This window comes from Ictidomys tridecemlineatus, chromosome 12 (assembly GCF_052094955.1).
Source record: "Ictidomys tridecemlineatus isolate mIctTri1 chromosome 12, mIctTri1.hap1, whole genome shotgun sequence".
Lineage (NCBI taxonomy): Eukaryota > Metazoa > Chordata > Mammalia > Rodentia > Sciuridae > Ictidomys > Ictidomys tridecemlineatus.
In genome coordinates, this window is record NC_135488.1 from 13,764,287 (window position 1) to 13,792,131 (window position 27,845).

General features: G+C 45.3%; 1 protein-coding gene across 2 annotated transcripts in view; it reads right to left on the reverse strand.

Moving 5' to 3' along the window:
• LOC144369054 (acyl-coenzyme A oxidase-like protein) overlaps nt 1–27,845 on the reverse strand; it is a 250,112-nt gene that overhangs the window by 40,514 nt on the left and 181,753 nt on the right. The gene's annotated exons all lie outside the window — the stretch shown is intronic.

Consider the following 27,845-nt stretch of genomic DNA (forward strand, 5'->3'; position numbering starts at 1 on the left):
TTTAAGATCTTCAGGGAATAGTCCGAGAAGGGCAATAGCAGGGTCAAATGGTGGTTCCATTCGCAGCTTTCCCAGGAATCTCCAAACTGCTTTCCAGATTGGCCACACCAATTTGCAGTCCCACTAGCAATGTACAAGAGTACCCTTTTCTCCACATCCTCGCCAGCACTTGTTGTTGTTTGACTTCATAGTGGCTGCCAATCTTACTGGAGTGAGATAGTATCTTAGGGTGGTTTTGATTTGCATTTCTCTGACTGCTAGAGATGGTGAACATTTTTTCATGTACTTGTTGATTGATTGTATGTCCTCCTCTGAGAAGTGTCTGTTCAGATCCTTGGCCCATTTGTTGATTGGGTTATTTGTTATGTTATTGTCTAATTTTTTGAGTTCTTTGTATACTCTGGATATTAGGGCTCTATCTGAAGTGTGAGGAGTAAAAATTTGTTCCCAGGATGTAGGCTCCCTATTTACCTCTCTTATTGTTTCTCTTGCTGAGAAAAAACTTTTTAGTTTAAGTAAGTAGGATTAACACTTTCTTTGAAATTAAAAATGCAGAAAATTAATTTTTCTATATTTTTATTGGTGCATTATAGTTTTACATAACAGTGGGATTCATTGTCACACATTTGCACACGCACACAATATAACAACGTGATTTGACTAACATTATCCCCAGCATTTCCTCCCCCTCTCCCTTCCCTCCTGCCTCCCCCTTGTCCCCTTCCTCCACTCTACTGATCTCCTTTGGGGGGAAAAATGCAGAAAGTTGAAAGTAATAAAATAGCCATATTTTTTTCTAATCATGATAATCACTGTAAGAATTTTGATCCATCACATTAACTTTTGATTCACAAATACTATTTTGCATATTGTCTTCATCTATAGTAAAAAAACATTTTAAAATTATCATGTCATATTTTTCAAAAGAATCTCAATAAGGGATACTGATATTCCTCTCTCTTCCAAATACTATGAATTCTAATACATAGCAAGGTATCAGTGATTATACCCTACCATATACAGGCAAATAGCACCCCCCACATGTGACTTTATACAACTTTCTAAAAGTTGGCAAATAGACCAACAAAAATTCTTGGGAGGCCACATAAAAATCTTAAATTGCCACTCTGCATGGTGACATCATTAAACTATTCTGCACCATAAACTTGCACTGTGGCTAGTTGTTCTTTTTTAACTTCCTGAGATCCTTACTGCAATGGCAGCAGCCCACTGCTCATTTTCAAAGTATTAAGTGTTTCCTCACACAAAGAACTGCCCACTCAAGAGAACACAGGGTTAGGCCCAGGCGAACGGTGAAGGAAGCCAAGCTTGTCTCTGCCCCCCTCCCAGCCTCTCCACTCTCCTTTAGCTTGGTGTTCTCCCCCAAAAAATCTCCAGAGCCTTGCCCAATGTCCAGATCTGCTTCCATAAAACACCATCAGATCAGCAGTGATTGTCCCGTTACTTCTCCCAGGAGCATCTAACTTCAGGTAGCACAGTGGCTCTGAATTACTCAAACTAAAAAGTTTTTTCTCAGCAAGAGAAACAATAAGAGAGGTAAATAGGGAGCCTACATCATGGGAACAAATCTTTGCTCCTCACACTTCAGATAGAGCCCTAATATCCAGAGTATACAAAGAACCCAAAAAATTAAATAAGGAAACAAATATAACCCTATCAACAAATGGGCCAAGGACCTGAACAGACACTTCCCAGAGAAGGACATACAATCCATCAACAAGTACATGAAAAAATGCTCACCATCTCTAGCAGTCAGAGAAATGCAAATCAAAACCACCCTAAGATACCATCTTACTCCTTACAAGTGCTGGTGAGGATGTGGGGAAAAGGGTACACTTGTACATTGCTGGTGGTACTGCAAATTGGTGTGGCCAATTTGGAAAGCAGTATGGAGATTCCTGGGAAAGCTGGAAATGGAACCAGCATTTGACCCAGCTATTGCCCTTCTCCAACTATTCCTTGAAGACCTTAAAAGAGCGTACTACAGGGATACTGCCACATCCATGTTCATAGCAGTACAATTCACAATAGCTAGACTGTGGAACCAACCTAGATGCCCTTCAATAGATGAATGGATTAAAAAATGTGGCATTTATACACAATGGAGTATTACTCAGCACTAAAAAAATGACAAAATTATGGCATTTGCAGGGAAATGGATGGCATTAGAGCAGATTATGCTAAGTGAAGCTAGCCAATCCCTAAAAAACAAATGCCAAATGTCTTCTTTGATATAAGGAGAACAATAAGAACAGAGCAGGGAGGAAGAGCATGAGAAAAAGATTAACATTAAACAGGGAGGAGAGGTGGGAGGGAAAGGGAGAGAGAAGGGAAATTGCATGGAAATGGAAGGAGACCCTCATTGTTATACAAAATTACATATAAGAGGAAGTGAGGGGAAAGGGAAAAAAACAAGGGAGAGAAATTAATTACAGTAGATGGGGTAGAGAGAGAAGATGGGAGGGGAGGGGAGGGGGGATAGTAGAGGATAGGAAAGGTAGCGGAATGCAACAGTCACTAGTATGGCAATATGTAAAAACGTGGATGTGTAACCGATGTGATTCTGCAATCTGTATACTGGGTAAAAAGGGGAGTTCATAACCCACTTGAATCAAATGTATGAAATATGATATGTCAAGAGCTTTGTAATATTGTGAACAACCAATAAAAAAAATGTTTAAAAAATAAAATTGTCCAGCCACAGAGGATGCAGAAACTCACAGAAGGGTGCTCACAGGGCAGTTCATATATCTGAGCCTCAGGGACCTACTGCCTGGGGGACCTGCTTTGTTGCTGAAAATGGGCACAGGAGTTATGGAAGCCTGAACTTCCAGGGTCCTGCTGCCCTCAGATCCCTGAAAATCTGTGAGGATCAGCCCTGCTGCCTGCCATGAGGAAAACCCTCTAAGGCCTGGCCCTTCCTTTATGCTCCTCAGCATAACAACTGGACAGTATAAACCACCTGTAGTGACAGAAGCAAAGGAGTCTTCAGAAGGCCACCAGAATTCTTAATTGTTTTCATGAGGTTAAGCCGATTCTATAAATAATCAGTAAGACTCCAACCTGGAGAAGCTCTACCTCCCCCTCCCTACCTGCCCTCCACAGCCAAGGGCTCCTCCCCTCACCAGGAAACCACAAGAAATCAGGTTCCAACTGCACATCCTCCTGCCTCCTGTGCCCACCCCAAGGCCAGAGTCCCCTCACATCCCATGCAGGGTGGGGGGCTCATTCACTTCACCTCCTCCTCTCCATCCTCAAAGCAGCCCTGTGAAAGGGATGTCACCCCCACTTTCCAGATGAAGAAAATAAGGTTCAGAAAAGGTGCTGGAATGTTCTAGAATCATCTTTCAAGTTCCCCTTTGGAAAAAAAGGAGCACAAAGTCCAACACCTCAGAGCTGAGAAGTGGTAGTTACACTAAGAATCACAGCTGCTAACACTCCACATCATAATGTTGAAGAAACAATGGGTGTTGCTCCTCTGTCCCCCATGCAGGAAAGGGCAGCAGGTTCTTCTGGTCATTATCTGTCACTGCCCAGGAAACCAGGTGACCAGGGTTTCAAAATGACTGAAGGAACACTCTAGTCAAAGGACGGCAGAACCAGCCCCCACCAACAGGCTAGAAGAAGACCGGCCCTGACAGCCTGGGGGCACAGTTTGTCTCCTACCAGGTCTTCATTGCCACATAGTTTATTTTTCCCCCTCAGCAGAACTCCACTGTGAAACCCTTGACTAGTTCAAAGGTCAAGAAAGACTGGGGGAAGATTCTGGACTCTGTGGCTCTTGGGAGCCGAGGCAACAGGATGAAGACCCTCAGAGAGCTTTCAGGCAAATGGAAATGCAATAGCTAGCAGAGAAAACCAAACTCCCATATGTGTGAGGCAGCAGTGGCAGTGGGTGGCACGTGGCTTCAATCTCCCAAAATTGCCAAGGATGTGTTTACCATCTAATTTCCTTAAATAGGCCCAGAAAGCCAGGCATGGTGGTGCATGCCTGTCATCCCAGCATCTCAGAGTGCTAAGGCAGGAGGATTGCAAGTTCAAAGCCAGCCTCAGCAACTTAGGGAGGCCCTCAGCACCTTGGTGAGATCTAATAGAAATCAAAAATAAAAAGGACTGGGGAGGTGGCTCAGTTGTTAAGAATCCCTGGGTCCAATCCTGAGTATTCCCCTCTCCCCAAAAAAAGAATAGGCCCAGAAGGCCCAGCCTCACTGAAGTCTAAATCCTGGGACATCTGTGGTGACTCCTTTAGAAACTAACCAGGCTCAGAAAGTCCAGGACTCTGTGGTTTGGGTGAGTGTGTGTAAGAATTTAGAGGAAGCTCGAGGCTGTGAGAAGCTCCTGAATGGGGACTTGTAGCCCTCTTCCCCAGAGACTTCAATTCTAATTCTGAGCCTCACATTCTTTGGGGACAAGTGACTATAAAAAGTGTGTGTGTGTGTGTGTGTGTGTGTGTGTGTGTGAGAGAGAGAGAGAGAGAGAGAGAGAGAGAGAGAGAGAGAGAGAGAGAGAGAGAGAGAATGAGAATCTGTCATTTGGGGTAGGGTACTAGGGATTAAACCCAGAGGCACTGAACCAAATCCCCAGCCCTTTTTATTTTTTGATTTGAGACAGGGTCTTGCTATATTGCTTAGGGCCTCACTAAGTTGCTGAGGTTGCCCTTGAACTTGTGATCCTCCTGCCTCAGCCTCCTGAATTGCTGGGATTATAGGTATGGGCCACCATGCCAGGCTGTCATTTTTTTTAATTAAACAGGAAGTTTTTAAAAAATTATTATTTCTAAAAATAACAATACATAAGCAGTGTCCAAAAAAATCCTAGAAAACAAAAACAAAAGGAAAATAAAGATAATAAATCAGCATCCAACCTCACAGTGTAGAGGTAAATGATTGCCTAAGAAAGAATAACCCCAACAAAAGGGCTTAGGTTAGAAATTGGAAGTACAAGATGGAAACAGGAGTTGTCAGGGTTGAGGAGGAAGAAGGGGGTGGACCAGAAACAACTGAGCAGCTCTGAGTGGAAGGGAGCCATAGACTGTTCCAGGAGGAGGAGGACATGACAGAGCATAGAGATACAGTCAGAAGAGACCTCCACAAGGGTTTACAAACCAGCACCGCAGAAGGAGCCCAGAGAAGGGACAGCCTGGCAGGCCATTGTGGATCAAGATATTAATGTATTTCTCACTTTCTTCTTATAGCTTTAAGTTTTTAATCAATTGTAACCAATTTTTACATGGTGAGAGATAAGGGTCTAATTTTATTATTCTGAATGTGAACACTCAGCTTTCCCACTACCATTTACTGAGTAGATTGTGTTTTCTCAAATGTGTGCTTTTGGCACCTTTGTTGAAAATCAGTTGGCTGTAAGTGTGTGGATTTACTTCTGGACTCTCTGTTCCAAGTCACTGGTCCATGTCTGTTTTTATGTCAGAATCCTGCTCTTTTGGTCATTATAGATTTGCAATGTCGTTTCAAGTCCTGTACTGACATGTATCCAGTGTTACTTCTTTTGGCTAAGATTGCTCTGACTAGTCAAGGTCTTTTGCAGTTCCATACGAATTTCAGATTGCTTTGTCTATTTCTGTGAAGAATGATGTTGGAATTCTGATACATATTGGATTTAATCTGTAGATCCCTTTGGGAAGTGTATGATCATTTTAACAATATTAATTCTTTCAACTCCAGAACACAAGATATCTTTCCATCTTTTGGAATCTTCCTCAATTGCTTTCATCAATGCTTTACAGTTTTCATTATAGAAGCTTTTCATCTCTTTGGTTCAATTTATTTCTAGGGATTTTTTAAACTATTGTAAATGAAATTTTCTTTTTCAGATAGTTCACTTTTATCATATGGAAATGATACTGGTTTTGTATGCTGATTTTGTCTCCTGTAACTCTACTGAGCTCATTTATGAATTATAATAGTTTTTTTGTTGTTTTTTTTTTAGTGAAGTCTTAAGGATTTTCTACATGTAAGAACATGTCATCTACAAACAGGAACAATTTAACTTTCTTCTTCCCAATTTGCATACCCTTTATTTCTTTGTCTTGCCAATTGCTCTGGCTAAGGCTTCTCATCTATGATGAATAGAAGTGGTAAAAATGGGCATCTTGGAGGATTTTAGAGGAAAACTTTTCAACTTTTCCCATTCAGTGTAATGTTAACTGTGGGTTTGTCATATGGCCTTTATTGTGTTGATACATTCTTTCTGTACTCATTCGTTGAGTTTTTGTTGTGAAGAGATGTTGAATTTTGGCAAATATTTTTCTGCAACTAGAGCAATGATTATATTTTTTATTATTTTAACAGAATTATAATGTGATGTGCCACATTGTTTGCCTATATTGAACTATTCCTGTGTCCCTGTCATGAATTACACTTGGTCATGGTGAATAATGTTTTAAATGTGCTGTTAAAGTTGGTTTAGTAGCATTTTGTTAAGGGTTTTTGCATCCTAATACATCAGGTACATTGACTTGTAATTCTGTGTGTGTGTGTGTCTGTGGGTGGGTGTGTGTGTGTGCACACATGTGCATGTGCAGGGTCTTGTCTGGTTTTAGTGTTGGGATTATGTTGGCTCCCTAGAATAAGTTTGAAACAATTTCTTTCCCTTTTTATTTTTATTTATTTATTTTTCTTCTTGGAAAATTTTAAAAAGCAATTGGCATTTCTTCTTCTGTAATTGTCTGAATGAATCCAGCAGTGAAGCTATCAAATCCTGGGCTTTTCTTTATGGGAGACATTTGATTACCAACACAATCTCCTTACTCCTTATCAGTCTGTGTAGGTTTTCTGTTTCTGCATGGCTCTGTTTTGTGAGGTTGTATGTGCTTAGGAGTTCATCCATTTCTTTTAGGTTTTTCTAATTTGCTGACACTTAACTGTTCATAATAATCTCTTGTGATCGTTGTATTCTGTCTATTAGTCACAATGTTTCCTTCTTCATCTCTGATTTGTTTATTTGTTTGTTTTTTTTATCTGTAGGCTCTTCTCTTTACACTCCTAATTGCTTCCTTGGCCAGGCAGAAGCCTTTTAATTTGATGCCATCCCACTTATTGATTCTCGGGGTTTTTTTCTTGGGTTTTGGGAGTCTTGTTGAGGAAGTGATGCCTATACCAACATGATGAAATATTGACTTCATGTTTTCTTTTAGCAGTTGCAAAGTTTCTAGTCTAATTCCTAAGTCTGATCCATTTTGATTTGGCTTTTATGTAGGGTGAAAAAGATCTAATTCTTTTATATATGGATATCCAGTTTTCTCAGCAACATTGGTTAAAAAGGCTGTCTTTTCTTCAACATAATATTTTTGGTTCCTGTGTCAATTAATGGATGGTTGTAAGTACGTGGCCTTGTCCCTGTGTCCTCTATTCTATTCCACTGGTCTTCATATCTACTTTGATGCCAGTAGCATGCTGTTGGGGTTACTACAGCTCCAGAGCTACACTAACACACATATATGTATCTGTATAAACACTCACACATACATATATATACTTATCTGTTTCCACAGTATATGTGTTTGCTAATGCCATTTTGTGGGTTGTTTTCTATATGGAGGAGAACCCTCCTTCCTCTCTGTCTTCCTCGATAGGGCCTCACTATGCTGCCCAGGCTGATCTTAAACTCATGGAGTCAAGTGATCTGAAAATGCAATGTCCCCCAAAAGCTCAGGAGACAATGGAGCAGTGATCAGAGATGAAATGATTGGATGATGAAATCCATAACCTAGTCAGTGGATTAATCCATTTAATGGATTACTGTGCTAAGTGATAACTGGGGGCAGGTGGGGTGTGGCTGGAGGAAGAGGTCACTGGGGGCATGCCCTTGGGGATTATATATCCTGTCCCTGTCCCTGGCTCTTTGTGCTCTCCTTCTCTCTGCTTCCTGGTTGTCCTGAGCTGTGTGGCTTTCTTCTGCCACACCCTTATGCCATGATGTTCTGCCTCACCTTGGGCCCAGAGCAAACCACTGAGACCAAAATAAACTTCCTCCTCCAACTTCTTCTTCTTCTTTTAACCAGGGATTGAACCCAGGGGTGTTTAACCACTGAGCAACATTCCCAGCCCTTTTTTATTTTTTATTTTAAAACAGGGTCTCACTAAGTTGCTAAAGCTGGCTTTGAACTCATGATCCTCCTGCCTCAGCTCCCCGAGTTGCTGGAATTACGGGCGTGCACCATCATGCCTGGCTCTAAGTTGTCTTTTCAGGTATTTTTGTCACAGCAATGAAAAGCTGACGAAGACATGATCTTCCTGCGTCAGCTTTCCAAGTGTTGGATCGTGATTGATCTTAATCCTGTGACCACTAGTCAGCATTTGCACATTGAGTTCGATCTTTGCAGTCCGGCTTTGTTAGGAAGTGCATTTCAATAATAAAGCCTGTCCAGATATTCAGAGCAGGTCACTAGCAGAGTCCCTAAGCCTGTGACCACTTCAGCTATCGTAGCACTCGGAAGTGCCCTAAACTGAGAACATTGCAGCTGGAAACCCATGACTGCCAAGGAGAGGGTGGCACTGGGTCCTACCTAAACCCAGAGCCACCTATGTCAGTGAGGTGGGACGTGGTCTTCCTGGGACACATGCATGCAACTTCTGCTGCTGAAGTTTATGCAGGGCCTGAGGTCACTAAAATCAGCCAGGAGTGGTGTAGGCTAGAACCGGAGCCCACCTCTCTGGGACTGGGGGTTCCTCTCTGTCAACAGAGTGGATCTGGAGCCTCCATTCTGGTTCTGGCCTGGGAACAGGGGCTGAGGTTCTTCTTGGGGCCGAGTGCTCCTGTGGCAGGCATGGTGTGGATTCCAAGGCCATGTCCCAGGCTCACTTGTCTCTCTCCACCCTATGCTTCCTAAGGTTGGGAGAAGGGTGATTGAGCAACACAAAACTTCTCTTTTCCTACCCCCTCATTTATTCTTTCTTGTTATGTCAGAACCAAGTGCTCTGATTCTTCACTTGGCTTCCACAGCTCCTATGAGGGTATCTGCCTACAAAGACAGTTGCCATCTTGCTCCACCACCTGGAAGTGAACCTCCAGGAAGTGAACCTCTTCTTAGCCCACATGGGAAGGGCCATTACTCCCAAGGACCAAAAGCCACAAGCAGCAATCAGTCTTTCTAGAGGAGGGTGGAGGAAGGGAGAAGAGGAGAAAGCAAGAGTGCACTGTAGGGCTATAGTCTCTGGCTCAGAAGAGAAAGGGCTGAAACCATGTCTGAAGCCTCAAGTCAGACCAAAGGTACTGTCCTGGTTCCTTCAAGCAAGTGTTGGAGATTTGCCCAGCTCTTTCCTGAAACCCTTTCTGCCAGAGACCTGCACTTTACTCAGGAGTGACTTCATCTGTTTTCTGTGGCTATGACTGAGTACCACAGACTAGATAATTTATAAGGAGAAAAAATTATTTAGCTCATAGTTCTGAAGGCTGAGAAGTCCAAGATTGGGTAGCCATGTCTGGTGAGGTCCTTCTGGCTGGTTGGAACTCTCTGCAGAGTCCCAAGAAGGCTCAGGGCATCACATGGTCACACATAGCAGGCTTTCTCAAGTCCCTCCTCCTCTTACAATATCCCATTGACCCCACCAATATGGCCTTGTTTAATTACCTTGCAAAGACCCCACAAGGGATTAAGTTTCTACTCTCTTTTAATGTCCCACTCTGAGGATTAAACTTCAACATGAGTTTTGATGGGAATAGACTACAGCAAGAGTCTCATTTGCCCAAAGAAGGCCACATTGGCCAGGGTAGTCCCACTGTGGGGAGAGTAAAAGACCAAGTCCATTCTTACTGCAGGTGGAAGAGACCCATTAGCCCCAGGGCAGGGCAGGTTCAGTCCTGCACAGAGCTGATGACCCTCCGTGATGCCCAGTGCCATGTTTTCTCCTCTCAGGTGTGTTCCAGAATGCCAAAGGGCATGCTCTTTCCATGATACTTTCCAGAAAAGTATCTCATGTGCCCCATCCTACTTCTGTCCTGGGGTAGGATTTTTCCTCCATCTGTGAGCCTCCCTCACTTCCCACTGGGGGTTCTAATTTTTATAAGTCTCCTAATTATGTCACTTTAACTGGAGTGACAAAAGGCCCATGCAGGGCTGGGCACCCTCCTCCCTTTCTGCTGTGATGATCTGAAATTTGGGTGCCAACAGAGGTGAGGCAAAGAACTTCACCCCCCACACACACTGGTGCAAAGGCCAAATTTGGGTGCCCACAGAGGTGAGGCTAAGAACCTCACCCCCCTACTGGTGCAAAGGCCTATCCACAAGTATGGCTGTAGGCTGGACCAGTAGCCAATGACGGGTAAGATCCAATTACAATGGTACCAACCTAAGACAGGAGGCCGACGCCTTGAGGTCAGCTCATCTGATGATGGGTAAGGACCATATGTAGTATTGGACAACCTAAGACAGGCATGGTCCCTAAGCCACATGCTTGGTGTTTAATTAAACAGAAGTGGAGAGATGTTGAGAGCCACAGTTTAATCTGAATGACGCCTGGCATTTTGCTAGAGGGAATGGTTGAAAGGTGACCCAGCTCCAGGATTAGGGCAGCTCCTGGATTAGGGCGGATCCTGGGGGGGGGGAATAAAGCAGATCCTGCTGCCTCGGGCGCCCGCTACTTTGGAGTTCCCATTGAGTTCTCCCAGGGGTTCCGGCACACAGAGCCCGGTGGAGGGAGTGTGTTCCTGGGAAGTGTGTGTAGAGTGCCGGTGAGAGTTCAGAAATAAAGAGTTGCTGTTTGAACCTACAAGGCTTTGTGGCGGCTAGGTTATTTGTGCTCAGCCAGACTGCAGCGCGCATACACACACACACACACACACACACACACACACACACACACGCCCATGCGGCAGGGAGGCCGCCATGTCAGCCGGGTTCTCAGCCCCCATGTGCCCTTGGAGCTGCTGATGAATGAGAGCTGGAGGGCTGGGGTCTCCCAGAGCTCCTCTCAGCTGAGGCTGTGCTCTCTGTGGCACGAGGGACTCCAGAGAGTCATGGTTGCTTCGGCTCTGATGGACTCTGCTCACTGTCTCCAGGGCCTGATGTAGAAGGCTTCTTGGGAGTGGGCTCTCGCCCTGTGTCTCTGTTGAGAATCTCTCCAGTGCAGGGCCTGAAAATATTGCCCTGGGCATATCTCAAGTTATAAGTGAAAATATACTTTGGGTATACCCACAAAACAGCACAGGAAATCCATACACAAGTGTGTGTGTGTGTGTGTGTGTGTGTGTGTGTGGTGTGCACGCACACACACGGACTAACCTATGTCACTCCTATAGTCCATGTGCTGGAGTCCTAACCCCAGTACCTCAGGATGTGACTGTGTTTGGAGAAAGGGTCTTTAAAGAGGTAGGGTGATGCTCAGCGAATGTGACTAGAGTCCTTATAAGAAGAGCCTGTTTGGACACAGACACCTACACAGGGTGACAGTGTGGAGACCCCCAGTGAAGAGAGCAGTCTACAAGCCCGGGAGAGCCGTCTCCGAAGAAACCAGCCCTACTCACACTTTGGTCCCATCCTCTTCATTAGAGAGGGACCTTTCCCTCTGTACACCGGGCTCCTGGGTGGGGACATTTGCTTATTCATGGTGGGATTGGCAGGGGAGGGTGGGAAGGAGAAGGGATTAAGGGAATAAAAAGGTTTCATCCTCCAAAAAAGTGAGTAACATTTTTCCACTAGCTTCCTTCCCTCTTAATAAAACAAGAAAGGAAGAAAGAAGGAAACGTGGGACAGACAGAGGGAACGCTAAACCCATGTCCCAAAAGCCACCTGAGTCCTCAGGGGGTGATCCGCCCGAATCCTGACTCCTGGAAGAGAGAGCCCTGGCAATGCCCACCCTGCCCACCTTCTGGGGTCCATCTAGCCCCTTACGACTAATTGCAAGTGTCACCAAGGTTGCGTCTCATTTCAGAGGGAGCCCCGTGACACATACTTTATAATTCAAACTTCATCCACTGAAAGTTTAATGTTTTCCTGCTGTTTTTAGCATCTTTAAGTTTTTTTTTAATGGATGATTGCATTTAATAAATGTATCAGAACAAATTAGAAACAGGCTCTCTTTCCCCTCTTTAAACAAATTGAGGGTAAATTTTGTTAATTTGAAGAAGGAGAAACAGATGAAATCAATCTCATTTATTCATTAGGGGAGAGCCAACTAAAAACATAAGAGGCTGACCTGCCATGCACAGGGACTGTGACTTAGAGCTGTGTTGGTGACATGCCTCAGCACCTGCACCATCCCCGTCACGGGAGCCCATCTTTGAGAACAGGTAGGTGTAGGAAGGCACCTGCCACCCTCCCTATGACAGCTCAGGCCTGGGCTAAGAGCAAAATGCAGTCAGCAAAAGGGCCGACCACTGCCCCACCCTGCCCGGCATGCTCTGAGGTGACTTTCAGGACAAATAAACTGGAGAGAGTGGTGAGAGGGAGTTCCTTCCTGGCTCCTGTCACCAAACACATACCAAAGCTCCTTGTGTCCCAGGCTACTCATGGTGAACCACAGACATGACCACAGACATGGTCCTGTCCTCGTGAGAGAGACAGGTATTTGTGAGGTAGATGAATAAAATGGGTAATTTAAAATGTGTGCCAAAGTCTAGAAAGGGAAAGTGGGAGTTATCTGTGAGAAACATAGAGAAAGAGACCTTCTCTGATTTGGATGCCAGAGAGGGTTTCCGGAGGGCTATGTCATCCGGAACCTCAGAGGAGAGATGTCAGTCGAGCAGTGGAGGACACTCAGGAGACAGAGAAGCAGGTGTGACACCCTGAGGCCATGGAGGACTGCAGAATGCCTAGGACTAGAGAGACAGTGGCCTAGGATAAGGGTGGGGAGGCAGACAGGGGCCAGATCAGCTGGGCCTCAGGCGCCATCTTGGGGATTTCTTTTATGTTAGCTTATGTGCAGTGTAAAGTCAAAAATAAATGCTAAGCTTTGGAAGAAGATGGCTTGTGGTTTCCAAAGATGACTCCAGCTGCTGAATGGAAGAGACCATAGGAAGCAGGAGAGAGGGAGAGAGTTTGACCAGCTGGTGGTGTGAAGATGGGCGACCCAGGAAGAACGGGACAGATAGATGGTGCATGGCTCAGAGAGGGACTGATGTGTGTGAGAAACACAGATTGCTGCAGGAACAAGTAGGTGGAGGTGTGCGGTCCACTGAGTGGAGAAGCCTGGAGGAGGCCTATGTCTGTGGGAAGGAGCAAACGTTCATATACATTAGGTGTGAGAATGGGTGACATCCCAGGGGACTGGTGGAAATGAACACAAGACACAAGAATCTGGAGATGTAAAAAGACGTCTAGTGTCTCACCATGTAGGCTGCATTTAAAAATCTTGGGAAGGTACAGAATCATCAATGGGGTGAGTGCACAGAGAGGGGAGGACCCAAGGTCATTTCTGGAAAATACCAAGCTCAAGAGGCCAGGTGGAGGGAAACCAGCAGAAGAGGCTAGGAAGAAAGCCAGTGAGTGTGGCACCCTGGTGTTGAGAGAAAGGCACATCCAGCGAGGAAATCTACCCTCCTGAGTCTACCCAGAGCTCAGGCAGGAAGACCAAGAAGGGCCCTTTGAACAAGCCACTGGGAATCTGTGGTGACTTAAAAATAGTTCGGGTAGCAGGAGTGGGGAAGCCAGATTTGCTTGGGTCATGTCTCTGGCAATATGGTAGTCTAGATATTATTTATAATCTTCTCCAATAGAAACCATCAAAAATATGCTTGTGAAATTATTTCTTAAAAGATGAGTAGCTTAGCCAGGCAGGGTGGTGCACTCCTGTAATCCCAGCGACTTTTAAGGCTGAGGCAGGAATATTGCAAGTTCAAGGCCAGACTCAGTAATTTAGCAAGATCCTCAGCAACTGAGTCAGACTCTGTCTCAAAACTTAAGAATTAAAAGGATTAGAATGTAGCTCAGTGGTAAAGAGCCCCAGGATTCAATCCTCACAACAAAAGACATGACTGCGAAGAGGGTCAGTACCAGGTGTTGGAGGCCAGGTGAGCAGTTATATGATGACACCATTCAAACCTAGTCCTCTGAAAAGTGCTGTAAGCCACCGCCCACTCAAGAAGACTGGAGCAGATATGTTGGTTCAGCTCTGGATGTGGATGGAGGGGAAAATCTCTCTCTTTAGAACTCCCAACCATGGTGGCCTTCAAGGGGCTCCAGGGCCTGCATCTAGACTTCCTAGGAGGCACTCAAGCCCCAAGCAGCAAGGGTGGTTTAAAGTGGGCCTGGGTCATGGTCTGCAGGCACCTGACAGAGACACACACAGACCCTCTCTGGCCTGAAAAAGCTACCAAAATAAAGTTCCAGTGACCACAGTTCCCCACCCCAATCACAAAATGTAAGGGAAATAAAGGACAACCAGAAGAAGTGGCAGTCAACCGAACCAAACCACAGAGGCAGCAGATACCAGTATTAGCTTATACACCTAGAAGGAGACAATATAAACACCACGAAGAAGGAATAGCCCTTCTTCAAAATGCCCAAAATTTTCTGAGATTGTTGAGTGACACAATTTCATGCCACATGTTCAGCAAGTTCAAATGAACCCAAATAGGAGAAGTGAAAACAGATTCGTACTCATGCATTTCCCATAAACACCAAAACACATAGAATTCTTAGAAGAAACGGGAGAAAAGTAGATGGCCATGAAGTTACCATTAGTTAGATGGCTGATTCCTCAACAGTGAAAAGGAATCAAGACAAAGAGAGGAACTTCTGCACTGAGAGAAGCCACTGTCCAGGTACGCTCTACACTACACGCTTAGCCTTTCAAGACCAGCAGGAAGGAGGACGTGTCCAGATGGAACCCAGACCCACACCAGAGAGCAGTGCAGAGCAGGGGTCATGACTGCAAAGATGCAGGAAGGAACTAGGGGCCAAAAAAGGTGGTGAGAGGAGGGAGAAAAAGGGTTTCCATAAAGTCATGCACAGACGGTCCTTGGTGGGATTAGAAAATGGGGTACTGAAGCAATTGACCACAGGGAAGGAGACTCGCTGTACAGCTGAGAGGTAGTTGACAAGCCAGTATCATAATAGATTTTGAAAACTCTGTATTACACTGGCCCTCTTCTCTGAGGATAGTGGAATTAGGTGGAAAACCCAGTATTTGTTGGGCGCGGTGGTGCACACCTGATCCCAGCGGCTCAGGAGGCTGAGGCAGGAGGATGGCAAGTTCAAAGTCAGCCTCAACAACTTAGCAAGGCACTATGTAATTAGAGACCCTGTCTCAAAACATGAGGATGTGGTTCAGTAGTTAAGCACCCCTGGGTTCAATCCCATACCATCCCCCCTCCACAAAAATGGTGAAAGAACACCTAGTATAAAATATTGTACCAACAATGACAAGAGCAGTGACTAAGAAGGCTGTCCTTGCAGGGGCTGTGGTTCTTAGCCTTGGCTGGGACATTGCTCTGCCATGTGTGGTCCTGGGTAAATGCTATGTCCAGGTCTCAAATAAGGAATGCCGGGGACATAATTGATAGACATATTCACTGAATGTAAGAGTCAAGTAAGTCACGATAGAAACTAAAATATACTCAGAATCAACAGACAGAAAATCTTATATATCAAACCATGATTGAAAGAGCCAAAACAGTATTTTAAAAGATAACAGCTTTAAATGTTATTATTATCCAAAAAAAGAAATAGAGAAGATTAATAACATCCAAATTAGGATATTAGAATATGAGCAGGAAAATAAAACCAAAGAAAATAGAAGGAAATAAATAATAAAGATAAAAATCAATGGAATAGAAAAACCAGACGCAACAAAGAGGATCACAAAGCCAAAGTCAATTATTTGAAAAAAAAAAAAAACCAACACAAAAATAGATTCAGAGAGTAAAGTAATGGGAAAAATAAACACTTTTTGAAATGGAAAGGAGGCATAAATCCCAGATGCAGCAGGAATTAAGGCCAATATAGCTTAAAACCAAGAAGAAAGGGACAAATCACCAGAAAAATATAAATTACCAAAACAGACACAGGACGAAATAGGAAACCTGAATAGCTTATGATCATTAAAGAAACAGAATCAATCATTGAAAATGTTCTCAGAAGGAAACCACAAAGGCCTGAACGGACTTGTAGCTATTTATGCCAAAAGTGCAAGGAACAGATGATTCGGTTCCAAGCAAACCCTTCCAGATAACAGGAGAAGGGACACCCTCAGGGCATTTAGTGGGGGTGTAAACTTTGATATTCAAACTAGGTAATGAAATTACTAGAAAGGAATACACAGGCTAATTACTCCATCACAGATGGAAAAACCTGAACAAACATTAGCAAACAAAATCAGTAGTTTTTTAAATACACACACGTGCATACCACAGCTAAGTGGTGTGTATCCCCAAACTCAGATTTGTTAACATTAGAAAAATCTGTCAATAGACATTCACCACACAAACAGATTAAAGGAAGATAAAGATGCAATAAATAATTTCATAAAATTCAAACACATTTGAATTTAAAAGCCAACACCCCCAACCCACATACATATACATACCTCGACCTAAACTAAGGTTAAAACAGACCTTCCTACACATGATAAAGAAAATCTAAATACTAAATAATATCCTTGATGACAAAACATTAAGCACGTTCCCTTTAAAGTCAAGAATAAAATGCAGGTGTCTGTTATCCATCAATTCTGTAAACCATTGCACGGGAAGTCCTTGCCATTTCAGTGACAGAAGACAAAAAAAATAATGTAAATAATTGATAGTAAAGGAAGAAACAAAGCTACAATTTTCCCCTGACAGGCAACATAATTATCTTCATAAAAAACTTCCCAAACTATAAACCTATCATTAGAATTATTATGATAATTGAGCAAGATTGCTGGATATAAGGTCAACATACAAAATTAAACTCCATTTCTATATGCCAGCCATGAAGGGTTAGTTAGAATATGTTTTGAGAGCTATCATAGATATCATAATTGAGATCTGATCAGCACTGTTCTCTAACCACAGAACTCACAGAGGTGGGGTATCAACAGGCACATTCATGATACATGAACATTCCAAAAATGGTAGAGTTGGAAAGGGTTTAACTCAAACGGAGATAGGGATTCAGCATTGGATGTGCAAGAGACCATCTGGAGTGTGGCTGGACACACATAATTCAGAGGTAATTTTATACAGCACGTTTAGTGTGCCTGCATTTTTACCTGCCACATGAGGTACAGTATGCAACTTCCAATCGCGTTGGTGTGTTGGCACTCAAAATTTTTGGATTTGGGATTGAGAATGCTCAGCCTGTACATGCAATAGCTGAATACAAAGAAGAGTTGGGGAGAAGTGGCAACCAAGAGAGGCAAAGGCTGGGCAATGGGTCTGGAAGGGCGGAGAGGCCTGAAACAGGCATGCCTGGACTCCAGACCCTTCCCAGTTCTTGGTCCTCACAAGACCTGGATTCCAGAACCCACCTCCCCAACTCTTCTCCTAAGGTGCAGTCTTCTTTTTCACTTAAGCAAGTTTGTAATGATTCTCTTACTTGTATTCAAAAGAATTTTAATCAACTTGGGAAACTTCGTATGCAGTAAATCCTTTTGGAGAAGTATAAACCATCTCAAAGGACAAAAAAGCAAGAAAGATGACAACATATAGTAGATTCCAAATTGGCAAATTGGCGCAGGATCAATGCCAGTCCACCCCCTTATCCTATCACATGTCTGAATGCTGTATAAATTTTACAATCACCTTGTTTATGCCCTTAGGAAACTTGGGTTGAGACCTTCAAAGGACTGTTACCAATAACATGGATTATTCTTGGGTCATTCAGCACTTTCTCTTCAGAATGCGTAAGGAACCATTCTACTGTCTGTTACTCTCCCTCTATAATTTGCCTGACAAGATAGGATCTAGGAATCATGACTCTCACTGAGAAGATGGACACCTCAGGGCAATCTTCCTCAGGATTCCAGATTAACATCAAAAGACAAAGAAGCCTGTTTAAAAGCTATGGACTATGTTAAATGAGGATTAAGAGTAAAACAATGATTAACCTAGGACCCAGAGGGTCAGGAAACAAAGTTGTGGTCACCTCCTACTTTGAGAAAAAAAAAGAAAAAAGTCAAAGTCCTAAACAAAGAGAACCCCAGCCCCCCCCCCCATGAGATCTGGAGAAAACATCTCACCTCATGTTCTTCCATCCATGGGAAAACCAACATCTCTACAGGCTGCTGTACCTAGCAAGGACTGGAAGAATGTCAGGGAGTCAAAAATGAACCCTTGTCTTGAAAAATAAGGGTTGATTCCACTAATCTTAGAGAAGATTCCTTGAATGTTGAGAATTGGCGACTTTTATAAATCTCTACAGATCAGAGTATCTTCAGAAGCTGAATCTGCAGCATCTCAAGTTCAAGGCAACTATCTTCTGTGTTATACTCAGAAAATGGCAGCAGAGGGTGAGGAGAGGCCTAGAGTTCATATCCAGGAGCCCTGGAATGGGGGGATTCATCTTGAAGGCCCTCATCACTGCCAGAGAAGGGGTCTCTGGCCTGTGAAATAGAAGAGGGATGAGTTGGCCAGGAGACATTGGGTTCTCTAGAGAAATGAGAAGGAAGCTGAGCAAAGAGCTTGGCTAACAGAGTCATCATTGTTGGATATGGAAAATGACACACCCCAAAACAGTGTGGCTCAGGAGAGGGAGTGAGGGAGAAGGCGACACACTATCCTTTCCCAGGGACAAGACAGGCCCCAGGGAGGAGGTATCCACCAAGTCTGACATGACAGCCTCTGGGAGAGGCCAGAGCATCGATCGTTCCCCTCACAAATCCTTTCCCAGGTACCGACCAGGGACCCCAGATCCTCCATCTGGCCCAGAAAAAGATAAATCCCAGGGGGTCTGACCGCTGACACCAGACCCCCTCCCATCTTGCCCAGTAAAACAGATGCCCAATTCCTGAGTGCCCACACTGACACGCTTATTAATTCAGTCACCTCTCATTTGAACCTATATAAGCCCACACTCCTCCTCTGGCCAGTGGCTCATTTTTCACCAGGAAAGCGGGTCCATCAGAGGCGTCACCCGGTTCCTGAATAAAAAACTATACTGACCCATGAAGTTTGCATCGGGCCTGGTCCTTTTGTGCTAACAGTCTTGGCAACCAGAGTACCCACATGGCCCCTTCTGGTAGAGGACCCTTCTACCACGAGGCCACATCAACACTTGGACCCGAGACAGACCCTTCTTGGAGGTTCCCAGCTCCAGCCTTGAGCCTCTCTGAGTGTGGGCAGTGTCCAAACTCCTCCCATCTGCCACCCTGTTACTTGGCACCGGGGAGAGGCCAGCCAACCCTCACCCCCTCACACATGTGCAGTCACAGCCAGTGGCACCCTTGACCTTCAGAGCCAGAATCCTCCACCAGCACCACTAGCTAGCTACACATGACCCAGGCCTCAGCCAGGGTTATTCTTGTTTGCATTTCTTCTCCAGAAGTTGGATGGAGAGCCAGATAGCCTCCGCCTTGGCAGATCTGAGTGGGTCTGACCCCCTTGTGTGTTGTGAAAGGCATCTATCCAGAGGACGGCTGTGAAGAGTTAAGGATTGAAATCAATGCCATTTATTTTATCCCAGGAGTTACTGCATCAGCTGCTCTTGGACAGACTGGAGACCCTCAAAGGATCCTCTACTCTTGGGCCAGGTTGCCTGCCTGCATTGCCTGGGGGGGCTCTGTGTTCCCCTGCAGGATTGGGCAGGGCCCCATTGAGTTCTTAGATTTGTTTACAGTTCTGCATCCACTTGGGTCCCCAGCAGACACTCCTGACTGCTCCTCTCTGTCTGCATTCAAAGGACCTCCACACCTATTGTCAGCACACAGGACCCGGCCATGTGAACCAGCGACAGCAACTCCCAGTGGACGCTGGCAGGCTCCTCCTGCAGTGGAGGCTGGCAGGCTCCTCCAGGAGTGCAGGAGGTCGCCAGCCTCAGCATGCAGGCATGGCGGCATCTCTTTGGGATTCCCAAGATTTGTTTTGTTGACTTCAGGACTTTGCTCTATTCCAAGGGTTAGTGGATGCCAGAAAAATGAGGTGTTAAATCTCCCTGAGGAATGAGTCATGGCCAAGTCTACTGAATAAGCAAGAGACTCTGTATCAAATTTACAAGCATTTGCAATTGTTTCAGTGTTTTCTGGTGCAATCATTAAATGTAATCATTGGGGCCTCTTCCAGCTGGAGTATATTTGCAAACAGCAGCTCCACAGCTAACATGAAAGGGAGGATCAAGGCCCTTTGCTGATAAGATTATCATTCTGGATCTCAGCTCCCTCCTGAGACTCCACCCTGTTGCAGTTCTGTTCAGATATTTCTTTATTTGCTTGGTCAGTTCCACTCTTCTATGTGGGACAGCGGGACAGAACCGGTGCAGCAGGGCGGTGTTACGAAGACCCTCCACTGCTGGGGGTGGGACACGAAGTCCTGCTATGGAGACTGACTGTGAGCACCCTGTGAACCCAGGGCTGACATCTGGTGTTGGTATCAGGGGGCAACGTGAATGGCACAAGACGTGGCTATGGGTATCCTGCTGCAGGCACCATCTCAAGCTGAGGAATACTGTAGAAGGTCCTCATGTAGGTTTGGCTCTGCAGGGCCAAGGCCAGCAGCTAGGACTGGGGTCACTGATCCACCCTGCTGAAAGGGACAGTGGAACCCATGTGTGTATCCAGGCTGCAGGCCTGTTTTGGTGGACACTGAGGCTTCGGAGTCAGCATTTGGTGAGCATGCCCAGCTTCAGCCTGTTAAGCTCCCGTAGGTGGGGTGGGGGAGCACAGGAGGAGCAAAAGATCGGTGTGGCAGAGGTGAGAAGCCTTCCCCTGCTGGGGTAGAGCCTACAATCCTGTAGAAGCTGACCCTCCCTCCACAGGTCACAGCAGTACTCTGAGGAGCCCCGACCAGGCAGCTCCCGCAGAAGTCTAGTGCTTTATGGTGGAGGCCAGGGAAGAAAGGAAGGGAACAGAGTTGGGATCCTTCAGTGTAGCCTGTTACTGCATCCACAAAGGGGAAAAGAGGGAGGTACCACCTTCTCCCAGTATCCATGGGGGATTGGTTGTAGGATCGTAACAGTGTCCACTGTATGCTTTGAATGTAGCCCTTTTTGCTCTGCCACCGCAACTGATTTCCAAAATGGACAAGTTTCTTTCTCTTCCTCTCTCCCTGCTCCTCCCTAATCTCTTCCCCTCCCTAATCTCAGTCACAAGTGGATCACCTTTCTTCCCCATCCTAGGCAGAGTTAGATAACTCCCTGAGCACACATCCACCATAGGAACAAAGTCATCCAGAGTTTGAGGATGGCACCAGAAGTTCTCAGAAATGACTATCTCCCAAGTTAACAAGTGAATTTCAACTCCAGAGAACAGGTGGAATTCAACCTTTGAATCACCTCTTTAAAATCCCCCTGTTCCTGCTGATGAGCAGAATCACAGCCTCTGGGACAGGAGTCCCTTGTGAAGTTTCTCCTTTGCTAGCAAGGCAATAAAATTTCCTTTTCCTTTTTTCCAAAATTGTGTCTTCATGATTGGGTTGGCATCAGGGACAAGGACTAAGCTTTCAGCAACGGGACCCCTGCAGATACCCAAATCTTCAGACGCTCAAGTCCCTTAGATGAAGTGGCATAGTCTACTTGAAGTCATCTCCAGATGGCTTATCATACCAAACACAACGTAAATGCTGTGTGAGCAGTGGTTACGCTGTATTGTTTAGAGAACAATACAAGGAAAAAGAGGTCTGTATGGGTTCAGGACAGATCCAGTTTTTTTCTGAATATTTTCAACCTATAGTTGGTTGAATCCATGGGTGAATGTGTGGATACAGAGGGTGGATGATTGGATTTATTGAGTGCTTACATGGAATAGGCACCAAGAGAGAGGGATACTGAAGCTCTCAGTGGGGAGGTCCAAGGGCCCTGAACATGAGATTCCACCACCCCAACCCCGGTGGCCCCCTTCCCATGACAAGGCACCTCTCCCATCAGAAATGCTCATCTAAGAAACACAAGGTCCAAGGCTGCTTCTCCCGCTCCCCTCTCAGGTGATTTTAGGAAATCCTCTCTAGGTTGCTCCAACACTGGGAAAGGGGCAATGTGTAAGTAGAGTCAAGTATCAACAGGCTCTAGAAGTTGGTTGACCCCACCAACCCTTAAAGAAGGAAGGTGGGGGGAAGAGAAGCAGCAGGGGCCTGACGCACACGTCCAACCAGAGGCAGAGCTGGGTCTCCGCAGCCAACTGAGAGACGCGCGGTCAGCAGGTGAAGGGTTTTCATCACGTCTAAATGGAGCCTGTTTGACTCTCCTTCCACATACTGAGATTAGAAGCCAAAATGCAGAACATGTGTGGGAACAGAGAACTGGCCACTGGGGCTCTCGCAGCTGGGTGCCAAGAGCAGGCTGGGCCAGTCTGCCGGCTCCCGTGCCAGCCCCTCCCTGGCTCAACACAGAGACTTTGGGGTGAGTAGTTTAACTAAATCCCACTTCACTTCCCTGGGCTGTACCACAGGCAAAACAGCAGGGAGTCATCTCAGGAAAAGAACGGTCTGGTCCTGTTGGTGGCCCTCCCCTGCTAGGGGAAAGTCTAGTTCAACTATCGCTAACCACAGAGCAACCAGAAAGACCCAACCATGACACTGGGAACCAGCTCAGGCACATGAGGGGCCTTGCCAAGCTTTAACATGGTTGTGAAGTCACCGGTTCTATTCAAACCATGCTTGTCCTAGACGGAGAACTTAGCTATTTTCTCGGATCGAGTGGGCAAAACCAGTAAGATACTATGATAATAGGAGCAAATGTGACTCCATTTTGTTTTGTGACTCCATCCTGTAAAGCAACCATGCCAAGTAGCAGGGTCATGACTGGGGCAAGGTGTTCTTTTCCTTTTGCTATAGAAACCTTTAAGAACACGGAACTACCTAATGGGGCATTGTTTCTGTAACTAGGGGAACGGGGCTCTGTTTCTGTAACTGGGGTGACTGGGCTAACTGTGATTGGTTAAGGTTCCCGCCGCTTGACTGCACTCTCCCGATTCTGTAACCCGGCTTGCTTGCATTGGCTGGACCCCCGAATGTCCCTTTTGGGGTTTTCAGGCTTATCAGGAGTGCCCTTGCAATTGCTCGGGGCTGATCAGGGGAACAGCTTTATGTTCTGGTCAGTCACCAGTGAGCTTCAATAAAGGCTTGATTCGATTATGCACGAGTGGTCTGGAAGTGAGTTTATGAAACCCCGGGACGAAGCTTTGACTACAACAATACAAGTTGCATATGGCGCAGTGCCGTGGGTCAGGGGCTTGGAGGGACTCTCTGGGTTCGAAGCTTGGCTCTGCTGCCTTTTCGCTCTTAACCTTGGGCAAGTTATTTCATCTCTCTGGCCTAAGTTTCCTTCCTGTTTTCCTGCTGCCTTTTAGATTAATTTGGTATTCTTATAATTCCATTTTAACTACTTCTTAGCTAGACGGCTTTTTATTTTAGTGGTAGCCTCAGAGTTCATAGTATGGGTGGAGGTTCCCTAATCTGAAGGTGGAAATCCAAAATGCTTCCAGTTTCAGATTTCACAGTACTTAGCATTTCAATCCAGCCAAGTCTATGGAAATATTCCAAAATCCAAGAAACTCTGAAACCTGAAACGCTTCTGGCCCTCAGCACTCCAGATGAAGAAAATGACCTGCACGTTAGCCATGATGGTCCACTTTCAGGTGACATCATCCTACAGCACATATGGTGTGACAGCCTTGCAATGGTGTGCTTTTTCTTCCCTCCTGGCATTTCTGCTATTATTGCTCACTTTACTCTTACACATGTTGTAAACCTCACTCTACATGGTTGTTATTTTCATTTAAAAAGTAAACTAAATCCAGGCACAATTGTGCAAGGCTGTAATCCCAGTAATTTGGGAGGCTGAGGCAGGAGGATTCTAAGTTCAAGGCCAGCCTCAGCCTCAGACCCTGAATCAAAGTAAAAACAAAAAGGGGTGGGGATGTGGCTTGGTGGTAAAGCACCTGGGTTCAATCTCTGTAGCAAAAAGAAAAAAGAAAAGCCAGTTAACTTTTTTTTTTTTTAATGGTACTAGGGACTGAACCCAGGGGCACTTAATTGCTGAGCCACATCCCCAGTCCTTTTTTATATTTTATTTAGAGACAGGATCTTGCTGAGTTGCTTAGGAACTCACTAAGTTGCTGAGGCTGGCTTTGAACTTGCGATTCCCCTGCCTCAGCCTGTTGAGCCACTGGGATTATAGGTCTGAGCCACCACACTCCGCACCAATTAACCTTTAAAAAGATTTAAATACTGAGACTAAAATCTGATCATTTTATCTGTATTTTTGATGCTTTTCATTGCTTTGTGTAAATCCCTCTCTCTATCTGGTATCACTTCCTTCTGCCTGAAGAATTCCCTTTAGTACTCCCCATGGGAAAAGCTCGTGAGTGATGAATCCTGTGAACTTTTACAAGTCTAAAGGTGTTTTTATATTGTTTCTTAAACATAATTTTGTTGGATACAGAATTTTAGACTGACTTTTCCCCTTTCGTTACTTTAAAGATGTTGTTCCATTGCCTTCCAAGGTGATGAGTTCCACATGAGAGATCAACTGTCATCCTTCTATCTGCTCTTTTATACAGAACACTTCTTCCTTAAGCTCCTCAGACAGGCTGGTGGGAGAGGCACTATTCCCGTGCTGTGTAAGCACTGCTGCTCTAATCCTGCTGGGTGATTCTGTCCTCAGCCCTGAGCCATCTCACAGGCCTGCGCTAGTCAGTACCAGCTGGATATTCGGGGATGGGGCGGTGGGAAGAGCTGCTGCTGACCTCTGAGCTCTCCCTGGTCCAGTTCTCTCCCGTCCACTACTCCATCCTGTGAACTCTACGTGCTTTGTTCCCGTTGGCCCCTCAGCTCCACGCCTTCCACCTGGGGAACTCTCTGGGCCCTGCTGTGGATCACCCCTAGATGGTTCTTGGGTATGTATATTTCTGTCCTTCAATAGTAGCCCCCACATTGGGAGCAGCTTCTGAAATGAAGGTTTCCGACCCTCAGGACGCTGCTGTCGACTTGCCTCAGTCCCCCTCCTCAGGCATGGCCTGGAAACTCTCTCATGGTAACCACAGGGGCACAGCAGGGTGGTTTGTCTCCTCCTTCTGAAAGGTTCCCATCCTTTCTTGCCTGGTGGCCATGCCTTACGAACTCCTCGGTGCGTGTCTGCTGACCTGGTTTTGGTGTCTGGGTCAGGAGGGCATACCTGCTGTGTGTTACTCCAACTTGGTCAGAAGTCCCCCAAGGCCAGAGCGGCTGGAACCTCAGGGAATCCCAATTCCAGGCACAGGGCACCATGCCCCCCTCAGACTCCCTGGCCTTCAGGACCCAGAACATGTGCCTAGCACCCTGTCCCACACAGACAAAGAACTGACCACCCTCCACAGTGACCCTAACCAGCAGTCATCAGGGCTGTGATGTGCTTGTGGGAACAAGGACCACGGAAACTCCAGCCATGCGGCTCACTTAACGATCAGCGTCTAAAAATTTTTCTTTTTGTATGAAACCTCCTTTATCCCAGGCAGAGAGAGAGAAAAAGGAGTAAAAAAGATTAAAATATGATTGAATCGCAAAGTCCCACTCTATTTGGACCCTGCATTATCCACTTCACTGCTAAGAAAGTTCTTTAACCATAAAAACATTACTTTCAAAACATTCAGCCTGACGCCCAAAGAAAGCAAGAACTGCCAAAAGTCCTACAGAAACAGCCTGCCTGAGACTCTGTCATGACCCCCCGACACAGAGAAGTAATGGCATTCAAATCAGCCACCGAGCATTATGGGAACATCAGTCTGTGGAGGGAACAACCTGAGAATCCAGAGGTTTCCGCAGAGTAGTTCAAGAGCAACCTCGCAGGGACCATGAACTCACCTAGACCCAGCTGGGAGGGCTGGGTGCCCATCCACCCCCAGATCCAAGGGAGGCCACGCAGGAGGGAGAGAGGGCCACTTTGTGTGTTCTGGTGCTGAGGAGCCGATGAAAGGCTTTATCTCCTTCCCGTTTCCAGATGCAGACTCCTAAGTACCAAAGGGCCAAACTTGGAACATTCCAGTGAGAATTAGATTACAGAGACTCTGGCCTTGGAGAAGCCACCCCATAACCTGGCCCAGAAAATGTACTCCCCTGACACTCGGGCTTCTGGTGGCCGCCGCAGACACATGCAGCTAGCCCACCGCTGTTGGATAAGTGAGTCCCAGGGATGTTGTGCAAACAGCGGGCCGTGACACACTAGTGGTCACGGAATTGATTTAATGCACCAGGACTGGCTTTTCTTAGAACGACACCCACTGAAAACCTAAGAGCACCTCACAATAGTGAAGCCAGTGCTGTCCACAAAGCTTCTTTGTCCAATTTCATGTATGTATGCTTGTGAGGCCTGGGTTGGAATGAAAAGTGTGCCTATACCTCTGGTCATGGTCAAAGAATCTGAAGTGCACTGGCCCAGAAACTTGAGCATTCTCTGTTTGACTGCTGTCAGGAGTAGACATGGCATCCCCTTTGTTTACAATGCCAATGCCATTTAAATACTTGATTCCAAGAAAACAATCAGAGGTATGAAAACAAGCAAAAAGTTAGGTACTAGAATATGTTCTATGGTTTCATTTAGCATAACAATAAAACTGGGGCATAACCTGAGGGACTGGTTGAATGAATTATGGTACATCCACGTGATAAGTGATACCAGTCCTTAAAACTTCACCTGAAGGAGCATCCTCATCAACTCTGAGATGAAAAGGAGAGATTATAAACATTTAAAAACACACATGTGCAGTGCATGGAAAGAACATGGTGTGAGGAACAGTCTGTTGCCTCTGAGGGATATCTCTGCTCTCCTCCTTGTGCTTTTCTATGTTTAAAAAAATTCTATAATAGGTATTTTGGGTTTTTTGTTTGTTTGCTTTTGGTACCAGAGACTGAACCCTGGGGTGCTTAACCACTGAACCATGTCCTCAGCCCTATTTTTTTTTTAATCTTAAGACAGGGTCTCTCTAAGTTGTTTAAAGACTCACTATATTTCTGATGCTGGCCTCAAACTTGTTGTCCTCCTGCCTCAGCCTCCTGAGTCATTGAGATTACAGGTGAGCACCATCACACCTAGTATATTCTTTTTATAAAAAATAATATAATAATTGTGATTTTAAAATATGCTTTATTCAGGATAGAAGCTGCCCTTCCCTGTGGTGTTCACGTTGGACAGCAGCAACAAACATTAAAGTCAGCAGGTGGGAGAGGCAGGACTGCACAGGGCTGAATGGTGAGAGTAGAGGCAAAATGTAGGTGTCAGATGCATTCAGATTGAGGTAAATTGTACAACAGTTTCCCATCCTCTCCTCTTCCTCAAGCCCAGCTCCTACACTAGACACAGGACATAAAAATTTGTCCCCACTACAGTGACACAGCCACCTCAATGTTCATAGCAGCTCAATTCACAATAGCCGAGATACAGAACCAATTTAGATGCCTTTCAACAGATGAATGGATAAAGAAAAAGTGGTATATACACACAATGGAATATTACTCAGCCATAAAGAAGAATGAAATCATGGCATTTGCTAGAACTGGAGAGTATCATGCTAAGTGAAATAAGCCAGTCTCCCCAAACCAAAGGCCAAATGTTCTCTCTGATATGCAGTTGCTGATTCACAATAAGGGGGAGGAAGAAGAGAAGTTCAGCAGATTAGACAAAGGGGAATGAAAGAAAGGGAAGACGGGTAGGAATAGAAAAGACAGTAGAATAAATACATTTGAATGGGTTTCCTTTTTTTGTTTGTTTGTTTGTTTTGTGGTTCTGGGGATCGAATCCAGGGCCTTGTGCATGTGAGGCAAGCACC